Source organism: Mandrillus leucophaeus, unplaced genomic scaffold (genome assembly GCF_000951045.1).
Source record: "Mandrillus leucophaeus isolate KB7577 unplaced genomic scaffold, Mleu.le_1.0 Scaffold16, whole genome shotgun sequence".
NCBI lineage: Eukaryota > Metazoa > Chordata > Mammalia > Primates > Cercopithecidae > Mandrillus > Mandrillus leucophaeus.
Window position 1 is genome coordinate 6958737 of NW_012101587.1, and position 12380 is coordinate 6971116.

Sequence of the window (12380 nt, forward strand, 5' to 3'; positions counted from 1 at the left end):
GCCTTAAAATATTCAGTAAACAATGCTGTAAACAAATGTGCTGTCATCCAAGCTTTGTTGTTCCATTTAGAAGCACAAAGACAGAGTTGATTTAGCATTACTCTTAAGAACTCTAAAATTTTCAGAATGAAGAATGAGCATTGGCTTCAACGAAGGTCACCAGCTTCTTTAGTCCCTAATAGTAGTGTCATCACATACTTTGAAGCTTTGAAGGCAGGCACTGACTTCTCTCTAGCTATGAAAGTCCTAGATAGCATCTTCTTCCAATATAAGGCTATTTTGTCTACACTGAAAATCTGTTGTTTAGTGGGGCACCTTCATCAATGATCTTACCTAAATCTTCTGGAGAACTTGCTAAAGCTTCTCCCTCTGCACTTCCTGCTTCACCTTGCACTTTTGCCATATGGAGATGGCTTCTTTCCTTCAACTTCATGAGCCAAACCTTGCTAGTATCAAATGCGTGTTTTTGTTTGTTTTGTTTTGTTTCTTTAGCTCCCTCACCTCTCTCATCCGTTGTAGGATTAAAGAGATTTAGCTAGGACTTTGTCCAGATTGGGCTTTGACTTAAAAGAGTATTGTGGATGGTTTAATCTTATGTCCAACCACTAAAACTTTTTCCTAACAACAATAAGGCTATTTTACTTTCTTATTACTTATGTGTTCATTGGAGTAGCGCTAAAAAATTTCCTTTAAGATATATATATATATTTTTTTGCATTCACAACTTGGCTAATTAAAAAGAAGCCAATGGTGCAAGATGCCTACCTTTCAACCTATCTCAGCTTTCAACACACTTTCCTCACCAAACTTCATCATTTCTAGCTTTTGATTTAAAATGAGAGATCTGGGACTTTTCCTTTTACTTTGTTAAAGCAAACTAAATATGGCTTGAGAAGGACTCCGTACTTCTATATTTGAGTCCTTGTGGATGAACTGTAATCTAGCTTAATAGGTAGACAAGAATGAAACCTAATTTAGGAGTATGCACTTGTAACAATAACTGAGTCTTGGCCAATCCCAGTGGCCACACTTCAACCACTCACAGACTGCTACATGTTCAAACTGTGCTCAAATAAGGCAAACACCAACCTGTAAGCAATCCAGCTATTTCTGTACCTCACTGCCCATTTTTGTACATCATTTTTCATTTTTTTGTCTATAAATCCTCTTCCACCACGTGGCTGCACTGGAGTCTCTGTGACTGTGATCCTGGAGGCTGCCTGATTCGTGAATTGTTCATTGCTCAGTTAAACTCCTTGAAATTCAATTCGGCTGAAGTTTTTCTTTTATCAACTTGAACATTTAGAAGTCATTGTAAACTTATTAATTGGCATATTTTATTATTGCTGCTTCTCCGGGAATAGGAAGGCACAGGAGAGGGAGAGAGATGGGAAAATAGTTGGATGATGGAGAATACACACACGTATTAATTAAGCTAGTTATCTTGCATGGCTGCAGTGTGTGGTTCCCTAAAACAATTACAAGAGTACATCAAAGATCACTGATTAGAGATCACCATGACGGATGTAATAATAATGAAAAAGTTTGAAATAGTGCAAGAATTAGCAAAATGTGGCAGGGACACAAAGTGAGCACGTGCCATTAGAAAAATGATGCCAATAAACTGGCTCAATACAGGGTTACCAGAAACCTTCAATTCATAACAAAATGTCATATCTATATAGCACAATACAGTGACACACAATGGAACAGGTATGCCTCTCTATAGTCAAGAGAATTAACATCTCTATCATCCCACACAGTTGCCTATTTTTGCGTGTGCGACAAGATCAACTAAAACAAGCAAATTTCTAGTCTACAAGTATGTTCTTGAAGGTAGGATCAAGCAGTCACCTCATTGCAGCCACAGAGGGGCTATGGATGCAGTAAGAAGAAAAGTAGGTATAGTTTTTGCATAAGGGAAATTCCAGTCTAGTAGATAAAGTCAGCAAGTACAGAATAAGAACGTGAGATGCTTTCAGAAGGGTTATGTACCAGAGTGGTTACAAAGCACACTGCTTTTGATAGAGTGATTGGGAGGTGCACATTTTCAATAGCGTGGTGAGGCCTCTCTGTGTATACAATGAGTCCAGGGCACTAGCCAAAAAGAATATCACATTCTGTAATGTGGATGGCAACTGCTGGACTTGCATCTGAATGATGGAGGGAAGTCAGTCACCAGAGGCTGAGTAACCCTGGAAGCAAGAGTAACCTTGGTTGGGGGAGCTCCCTCTGGCTCGTTCCTGAGAGGGATCTGGCTGTGAGACGTTGGCAGCCAAGTGCCTGAATTGAGCACCCACATCCTGGATGGTCTAGCACAGCCTCTGCTATGGTGGATCTGGAAAGACGAAGTTAAAAAGAGCCTCTGTATTCATTGGCTGTGGCAACCTGATAAAGAGGAAAGATCAAGGGTGACTCCTGGGGTTTAGGCTGGAGAAACTAACAGGCAGGTGATAAAATTCCTTTTCTTGTTGGTTTATGACCTCTATTTATAAAAATGTGTCTGTCATACTTGTATAAATTGTTTTTCCAACTTGTTTCTTTTTAAATTTTTGATAATTATTTTTGACATTAAAAAGTTCGAAGTGGTCAAATCTATTTAGGACTTCTTGCATTGATTTATGCTTAGAAGATCATTTCTCATCTTCAGAAAAAAATGCCTTAATTTGCATCTTTAAAAATATTATTATTTTATATGTAACTCTTTAATTTAACAGAAACGTATTCCATGGTATGACGTGAGCCCATATATTAATATATTTTGTTAAAATTGAGCTCATTCGACAAGAGCATGATTTTTGGACTGGAGGGCACATAAAAGTAAGATGTTAAAGTCAGAGAATTCTCAGACTCTCTTTATCTGCATCTCACATATCATGAGCAAACTAAAGAGGGAAACGTACAAGGAGAGGTGTTTGCTTCATTTTTACTGCTCTTCAGGCAGGAAGCAGTATTCCTTCTCTGATCTTCTATTCCCTTTTGCTGTCATTCTTCAATCAGCCACCTCCTTATTATTTTCTTACTCTTGGTCCTCAGATTCCCACTTCCAGTACCTGTGGCTCATTTTCTGATGCTCAAACATTATACTTGTGCCCACAACATAGACATTTTATTAAGCAGTAAGAAGTTATTTGATGGCCTGTGATTTGAGAAGCACCGGCAATTGTCATCTTTGATGGAGCAAAGGAGAAGAGCTAGAGGAATAAAAAAATTTTTTTAATGGCGTAATACAGATTTCCCAAATGCAAAGTTGGAAGCACAAATGCAGTTAGTTTTCTTAACTATCTCTGACTGTCAGAAGGAACTAAAACTCTTGGTAGAAGAAAGATTGTGCAATATTTCGGTTTCAATTTTCCCTCACAAAGCTGAAGTTACATTAGTCTTTATGCCAGCCAAATTTACATTTATTCACGCATTCTTTCCCACATTCTTTCACTTTATTCATTTTTTTTTTTCCAAGCAGTATTTAATTAACTAGGTACTAAGTGTCAAGTTAGCTTTTAGCTGTAAGTCATTGGACGATGAGTGACATTCAGCTTCTGCCATTAAAAATCTTCAAGCCTTAGTGCGAGATGAAGATACACAAGAAGATTTTTATCATCCTGTGGTAAGGGCAGTGATGGAGACTGGGCTGGTTTGAATGCACATGGAGAGTGGGCTCCCTGAAATTCGTTTATGTGGTGAAAGGGAAGACTTTCTGAAAGAAACGTTATGCATTACATTAGTGAGCTTACTTTAAACAAGGGGGAATGTAAAATTAGCAACATTGGAGAAGGGAGAAGGATGAGGCAGGAGGACAATCTAATTCTATGCATCTTTAAAATTTTAATGTATGAAAACAACCTATCTTCTGAGTTTTATTGGGAGCACTCCCAATTAATGAACTCCAGTTGGTGACTCAGGAAACCCCGATTCCAGAGGCTGTTAGCTTTGTGCATGAGTCATGCTCCCTGGGGATCAACATTTAATCCAGGCTGTGAGGTGAAGTTGATTAGGTTTAGCCATCTAGAAATTAGAGCCACAACTTATTCAGAGACAGTAAAGGTTACTGCTTATTTTGACTAAAATGTTTGTGAAAATGTAAAATATGGCAATATTTTCTAAAGCATGTAGGCATTGTAAATGAGTTTGCAAAATTGTATAAACAACAGTAAACCCTAATTATTCTGTAGTGGCGAAGTATGTTTTCTTCTCCCGAATATTAATATTTTCTCTTTCCGTAGAGATAGTTATAGGCAGAGTTACCAAATTTCTACCTTGATGTTTGTTGATATTAACCATGGAATATCTCTAAATTAAATCATTAATTAAGAGATCTGATGACATTTGGAAACAATATTAAAATAAGTCAAATGTTTAACCAAAAAGAATACCAACGTTTTCCTGTTGATAACAAGCACATTAAGTTGCTTCTTTGTGTATTTCAGATAACTATAATCCTATCTCAAGTCAACTGGAAAAATTGTCTGATTTTAAAAATTGCCTTTAATCTCTTACCAGTGAGCACAACAGTGCTCTAGGGTTAGAATAAGATGCATAGGATCTTTAAAAAAGTGATATTCTGTGAATGTTTTTGAGATTAAATACACTGCTGTCATACTGGCTGGGAAATGACCTTTTTGTGTTCTTTCTAATAACTTCAAGAATATTTGATTTTCTAAAGAGGAACAAAGGAAACACCAACATTCTGTTGCCTTTTCTCTCTGGTATCTCATCTTTTTTTTTTTCAAACATGTTCTTCAAGCTATGCAAATGAAAGTCAAATTACTGACTGACATACCACACAGTCAGAGAGACCCAGAAGGAGTTTTTAAAGATCTATAGACTCACACTCCAGACAATTTATAAAAGGTTGATGTGTAATTTGATTCATTAAAGTTCATATTGAAATATTCCATTTTATAGTTATTTTAAATTATTTCTGCATAGTGTGGGTATATGTGTGTGTATACATGTGTGTATGCATTCATGCACACAACATATGTATAGGTATATATTATTAAAGGTCATTTTATTTATATATATGCCTATACATACGCACAAACACACACAGAATCAAAGAGAGAGACTTTTCCTTCAACAAATTCAGAATTGATCCCATATAATTTCTTTCACTAGGACTCACCTGAACAAACTTGACTTCCTTCTTTGGCATCTTTCTTCCCACATCCACCCCATTTCCTCAGTAAATCTGAATTTTTTTTTTGGCATTTTTGCTGATACAGTGGGCCTCCAATCTACAGTATGGCAGAATGGAAATCAGAATTGGGAGGTGAACTGGAATCTGAGTGCACTCCAGTCCTGCTTTGTGGGAAGAAGCCACGTCCTCAGGCAAACCTTTTCTGTGCCAGGATCATCACAGCAGCCATGAAGCTTATCTTAACTTCTCATTTAAACACAAATCTCCTGGTTCTTGTTTTTTCTCATCTGCAAGATAACTAGAATAATTGTACTTATGTCACAGAGATGCAGAGAATTGGAATAAAATATAGTGTGCCATGCACGTAGAATGATGGCTGGCACCCAAAACATGTCCCATAAATACTAGATGCTATGTTGTGGTGAGATGGAGACTTGGGGGATACCTGGATACAGGTGATCATGCAGGCAGTAAATGTAGGTGGGACCACTTAGAGAGTGTAGAATAAGGAAAGCGTCCAGAAGTGCAGTGTCTGATAATGTAGCCACTAGCCTGACAAAGCTGTTTAAATTTAAATTAATTAAATAAAAACCAGTTCATTAGATGCACGGGCCACATCTCAATCTCAATATGCACATGTGTTCATTGGCTACATATTGGCCAATGCATTTTCATCATCACAGAAGATTCTCTGGGAAGCAATTATCTAGCATAAAATTCTAATTAATGTGCCTAATTAACAGATCATGATAGGAATAACTAATAATCACTGAGCATTTACCATGTCATGTGCTGTGCTGAAAACATTAATAAATTATCTACATTTTTTCCTCAAATGCTCTATGAAATACTCATTATTGCATTCTCATTTTACACCAGAAGAAACCAAGAATCCTGTAATTTAAAGCATGGCTCCGGGTGACCTATGAAAAGAGAATTTGGAGATGCCATGACTAAAATCTAAGTTTGATGTGGCTTGGTTGTGTCCTCACCCAAATCTCATCTTGAATTCCCACATGTTGTGGGAGGCACCCAGTGGGAGGTAATTGAATCATAGGGCCAAGTCTTTCTTGTGCTGTTCACGTGATAGTGAATAAGTCTCACGAGATCTGATGGCTTTTAAAAGAGGAGTTCCCTTGCACAAGTTCGCTGTCTCTGTGCCTGCTGCCATCCATGTAAGATGTGACTAGCTCTTCCTTGCCTTCCACCAGGATTGTGAGGCTTCCCCAGCCACGTGGAACTGTTAAGTCCAATTAAACCTCTTTCTTTTGTAAATTGCCCAGTCTCGGGTATGTCTTTATCAGCAGCATGAAAACAGACTAATACAAAGTTGGATTCCCAAATACCAGTTCCATATCAATGCTTCATTTAGTCTCCGTCAGCCTTATTATCACACATGGTTGATTCTAAGAATTCTACAGGCAACATGATTTACATTAAGAAAACATTTACTCTTTATGTGTAAGCTAACTTTCTATTTCTGAATTTTGCTGTATCTTCTAAGGTGATACAGAATGGTTATACTATTAAAATTTTTTAATTATTTTTAATTTTTCAAATATTCAAAAGCCAAAAGACAGAACTGTTAAATAATTTATCCAATGGCACATATCATTGAGTGTCTGGCGAGGAGTCAAACCAACTCTTTGGGAAACAGCACAAACACTGAAACTAATTCTCTAGAGCTCAAATCTGAGCATTTCTATTTGCTATCTCCGCCTCTGTCTCCTTGGAGTGGTCACATGCACCCTAACTTTATTGCTTATGCACTTACCTTATTTTATAAAACCTGTGGTCAAACATTTGCTGAGTTCAGTTAAAATTGTGCATAAATCATTGCTGTTTCTTCTCTTACCAATAAAAGAAGCCACGATACAGCAGCCTGTTGTTTCGGGCTTCTGTTTTTGACTCGTTCTGTTTTGTGTTATGTTGATTAAAAAAACGCTTTACTATTTTGCTTACAGACATTTTGACAATGCTGTAACTCTTCTATCATCAATCTTGTTAATAATACAATTAAGACAATCAAGCTCTATTATAGCCATTCTGGAGTAAAAACTGTTCTTCTCAGGAATAATAACTTTTTTGCAAGACTGAATTTTCTCTGTTTCTGCAATGTGCTGCTGATTGGTCTGTGCCAATCTGTCACTCTGCATACCTTTCCATTTATTTTTAAGTGGCATTTTGATGATATGTGTGACTCATGCGATGCTAATGATACTTTTCATATTCAATTCAATTTTGTCTTATATACTGTACTGACATAGCCATAAAATTACTAGCATTTGTATAAAAACAGTTCTACACAATTATCTTGAGCTTAGAGAATTACTCTTTCAAATTCAAACTAAAAATGTCACCACTTAACTACTTCTATCATCCTGTCAATCATACCCTGAGATGTCATTTCAAGGCAGGAAAGAAAAATGATGTTCTCAACAAAAAGAAAAATAATAAAACATTTCTATCTCAATAAAATCATACCCCAGTCTCATGTACCAGGGCTATCTAATGACAAAAGAGACATGTCATTTATTCTCATGGGAAAACATATATGCCAAAAAAATTATGATTGAAAATTCTAAAATGATTTGTAACATTCTTGTCTCTATTGTGTATATTCAATAAACATTTCTTGACTGACAAACAGATGTCAGATTGGGAAAAAACGCTACTCAGTAATTATTTTTTTGTACTCACATTTTAAGAAATGTAAATATCTGAAAATTATTTTTTAAGTGCCTGTAATCTTGATGCTGTTACACAATATTTTATGTATGTAAATTTTACATGCAACTGAATATGAAATCTGAATTAAAAATATATACACATACATTTTAATATATATATACTTTTTAGTGGTATATGCATACTTTTTAATATATGTGCATACTTTGTAATGGTGCTACTTCATGAAATTGAGTTGATTTTGAATAGTTGTTCTATTTTTTGAAATATAAATTCCAAAAGCAAAATTAAAATTCCTTTTCAGATTTCACATTCAGTTGCAGAGATTCAGATAAAAATTACAAACATAAAATATTGTGTAACAACAACAAGATTACAGGCATTTCAGGCAGATCACCTGAGGCCAGGAGTTCGAGACCAGCCTGGCCAACATAGTGAAACCCCATCTCTACTAAAAATACAAAAATTAGCTGGGCGTGGTGATGGGTGGCTGTAGTCCCAGCTACTTGGGAGGCTGAGGCAGGAGAATCGCTCAAACCTGGGATGCAGAGGTTGCAGTGAGCCAAGATCACGCCACTGCACTCCAACCTGGGCGACAAGAGCAAAACTCTGTCTCAAAAAAAAAAAAAAAATAGAATGTATATATAATAAGGTTGATATGATAATTTAAAAATTCATATTTATGTTCCACCATATGCCCATCATTATGCAAGATATATGCAATGCTTCTATATTAGGCACTAGATGTGCACATTTTATATATGTATCTATCCTGATCTCTATATTTAATGAGCTTGAACTCCAAAAACAAATACTTTAATAAATGAAACATCAAATCTAAAATTTGTAAGCAAATAATTCATAAGCTATCTACAGAGATACTACTACTACAACTATTGTTAACATCAGTTAAAGTCATTTTTTGGAGAAGTTGGTGCTTAATATGGGCCTTGAAGGACTGGTAAGGTTTGAATGAGACATGCAAAACATTCAATAAAAAATGATGATTGGAAACAAATAATTAATTATTTAGAACATATACTGACTTAAAAATATGAACTATAAAGCATAACTATTATAAAAAATACAATTATAAATGTAAGAATTCACTGTTTAATGTATACAAGAAATACAAAATTAAGTTGATTTTAACTGTGTTTAATTGCAATTAAAGTAAATTAATATTATTTAAACATAATAATTACCACTAAACAGTCTGGGAGGAATTCTTGAGATTCTTTTATTTCACCTAACCATAAAAATTTTCATATATAAAATAATATGAACACAAATTATTTTGATGTCCTCTAATTTGCCTAGGCAAAAAGGTATTTTTATCACACTCAAATCTGTTTCCATCAATTTGTATTATGTGCTTTTGCCTGTTTCCTTTTTTAAGATAGGAATATCTGGGAAAGATAGATTTTGGTAGACTTTACGTAGCCATTCTCTTAAGCGATCCATATTATAACAAAGGGCAAGGTGAGAAAGGAACGGATAAAATTACCATGGACTCCTTTATTTGGACACTAGAGATAGATTTTGTTGACTAAATTTATAACTAGATAAAAACTAAGGGAAATCTAATTATAGAGGATATAAGTATTTCTAATACTGGTATAAATTATTAACAAAAACAAAAGGGTATAAGAGGAAAACTTCATTGATAATAAATGAAATCAACCCTAAGAAGAGCTTTGTGCAAAACATTGAGAACTAGCAAGCGAATGTGTATTTAATCTCTGAGAAGTTGTACATGCCGAAAATATAAATAGGCAGTTTCCGCTGAGATGAGAGTAAAACAATCTGAGGGTTATGCCCCCTTAATGCAGCCCTTAAGAGGCTGCAAAAAGAAAAAGAGTTTAACAGATTCTGAGAACTAACGTAAACAGTATGAGAAGCCACTGCGGAGAAAAGATTATTGAGTCATATCAGTCTATTGGGATGCCATCACAAACCAGGGGCCATACACAACAGAAACTTATTGTCTTATAGCTCTGGAAGATAGAAGTTCCAGATCAGGGTGTTGACAGGGTTGGCTCCTTCTGAGGTTGTAAAGGAGAAGCTGTTCCAGGCCTCTCTCCTCACTTCTAGTTTGCTGGGAATCTGTGGCATAGCTTGACCTGCAGGTGCATCACCCCATCTCTGCCTTCACCTGCACGTGATCACATGATGTTCTTCTCCTGCGCATCTGTGTCCAAATTTCCCCCTTTTATAAGGACACCTATCATAATGGGTTTACCTGGTTATCTTAATGAATATGTCTTCAACAACTTAAGTAAGAGCAGATTCTGAAATACTAAAAGTAAGAATGTTAATGTTTAAATTTGTGGAAAACACAATTTAACTTACAACCGAGGGAAACAGAAGGCTAGAGCCAAAGAGGGCCAGACACCGTGGATGGGAGAATAGATTTGGGCAACTCCATTCTAAATGGCACATCTAAAAATACATGAAATGAGACTGACATGTTGAATTAATCAGGAAATTTATATTGATGCTCCACCATATGTCAACCACTATGCAAGGCATTGTATAAAATAAGCAAATTATGTATAGGTCCTGATCTCCGCACTCAATGAGCTTGCACACAAACCAGTAAAAAATATTTCAAATGAAGAAACATTAAATATAAAATCTATATGGAAATAATGTGTAAACTATCTAAAGAGCTACAATTGCTATTTTTAATAATCATTAAGTAATTTGAGAGAGACTTACAGAAGAGTTGAGGAATTGTTCAGATTTGAGTGTCTACAAAACACATGCAAAAGGATTTACCAAAAGTGACAAGATACAAATAATTGTTTAGAATAACTAGTAACTTAAAACTGTTGCTAAAATGTCAACAGAGATGGTCCCTTCTGGAAGCTCTGAGGGAAAATTAATTTCCTTGCCTTTTTCAGCTTCTAGAGGCTGCCCACATTCCTGGGCTTCTGGTTCCTTCCCCCAGCTTCAAACCAAGTGATGACATCATTCCCACCTCTGTGAATGTCATCTCATCTTTTAATCTCCTGCCTTCCCCTTACTCCTCTAAGAAACTTTATGATGACATTGTCCCCCACACTCACCCCGAGTATAATCCAGGATAGCCTTCTCATCTCAAGGTCCTTAACTTCATTACATCTGCAAAGTCCCTTTTGCCATGTCAGGTGGCCTACTTATAAGTTCTAAGATTTCAAACACAAATTTCTTAAAGGACAATTAGTCTGCCTAAAATTCAAGGTAGCATCAGAGAGGTTGCAGATCTTAGCTGAGGTGGGAAGTAGATGTCACAAGCCCAGAGAGAAGTTAGGAGTCTTGAACATTTTCTGATCTCCATCTGCACCTCTGCACCCACTTTTACAAACTGTAGGAAAGTCAATGGTTTCATATTTCATCATTCACATGTATCCTGTGACACACATTACTGGTAGATATTACTGACACCAAAATTCTCTTTCCCTCCAGGGAAGATGGAGGACTACACGTCCCATGACGCTTGCATTCTTACCAATGAACTGAGATGGAAAGCGACGTCTACCTTTCCAGATGACAGCAATGAAAAGACGCAGGATAGCTCTCCGGAGCTCCCATTCTTCTCCTGAAGAGGCCGATGACCATGTGGGTGGTAAAGGTAATAATGTCAAGCTGAGTCCCCAGGGAACAACATCAAGCAGAGGCTTCTCATGTTCATCCTCTCCTTCCCTCGTGCATATTATAAAAGACTTTGTATGTGCGCAAACAAAACAAAACAAAACAAAACAGAAAAACATTGGGAGGGGAGTCAAGTCATTGGTGTTTATTACTGCAGGAAAATCTTACCTTTCTGACTAGTAAACTTCTCAAAATAATTTTTTAAAATTAACTCCTTTATGTATTTTAAGTTGATGTATAAAATGTTTCATCCTAATTTTAACTTGTTGCACATGATGTAATTTCCAGTGTGTTGTAATACTGATGTCATAAGTTAAAATTGATTCATCACTGTTTGAAATTTACTCTCATGAACATTTTGAAATGTACAATAGGCCGGGCGCGGTGGCTCAAGCCTGTAATCCCAGCACTTTGGGAGGCTGAGACGGGCAGATCACGAGGTCAGGAGATCGAGACCATCCTGGCTAACACGGTGAAACCCCGTCTCTACTAAAAAATACAAAAAACTAGCTGGGCGAGGTGGCGGGCGCCTGTAGTCCCAGCTACTTGGGAGACTGAGGCAGGAGAATGGCGTGAACCCGGGAGGTCGAGCTTGCAGTGAGCCGAGATCCGGCCACTGCACTCCAGCCTGGGCGACAGAGCGAGACTCCGTCTCAAAAAAAAAAAAAAAAAAAAAAAAGTGCAATATTCTATTATTACCTATATTCACCATGCTGTACAATAGAGCTCAAAATTTAAAATATTCCTTCTGTCTGAGATTTTGTATCCTTTGGCCATCACCTCCCTCTTCCCCTCATCCCCTAACCTCTGTGAACCCCCTTCTACTCTTTGCTTCTATGAGTTTGGTTGTTTCAGATTCCATATGTATGTAAGAACTTTCAGTTAATTGTCTTTCTGTGTCTGGCATATGTCACTC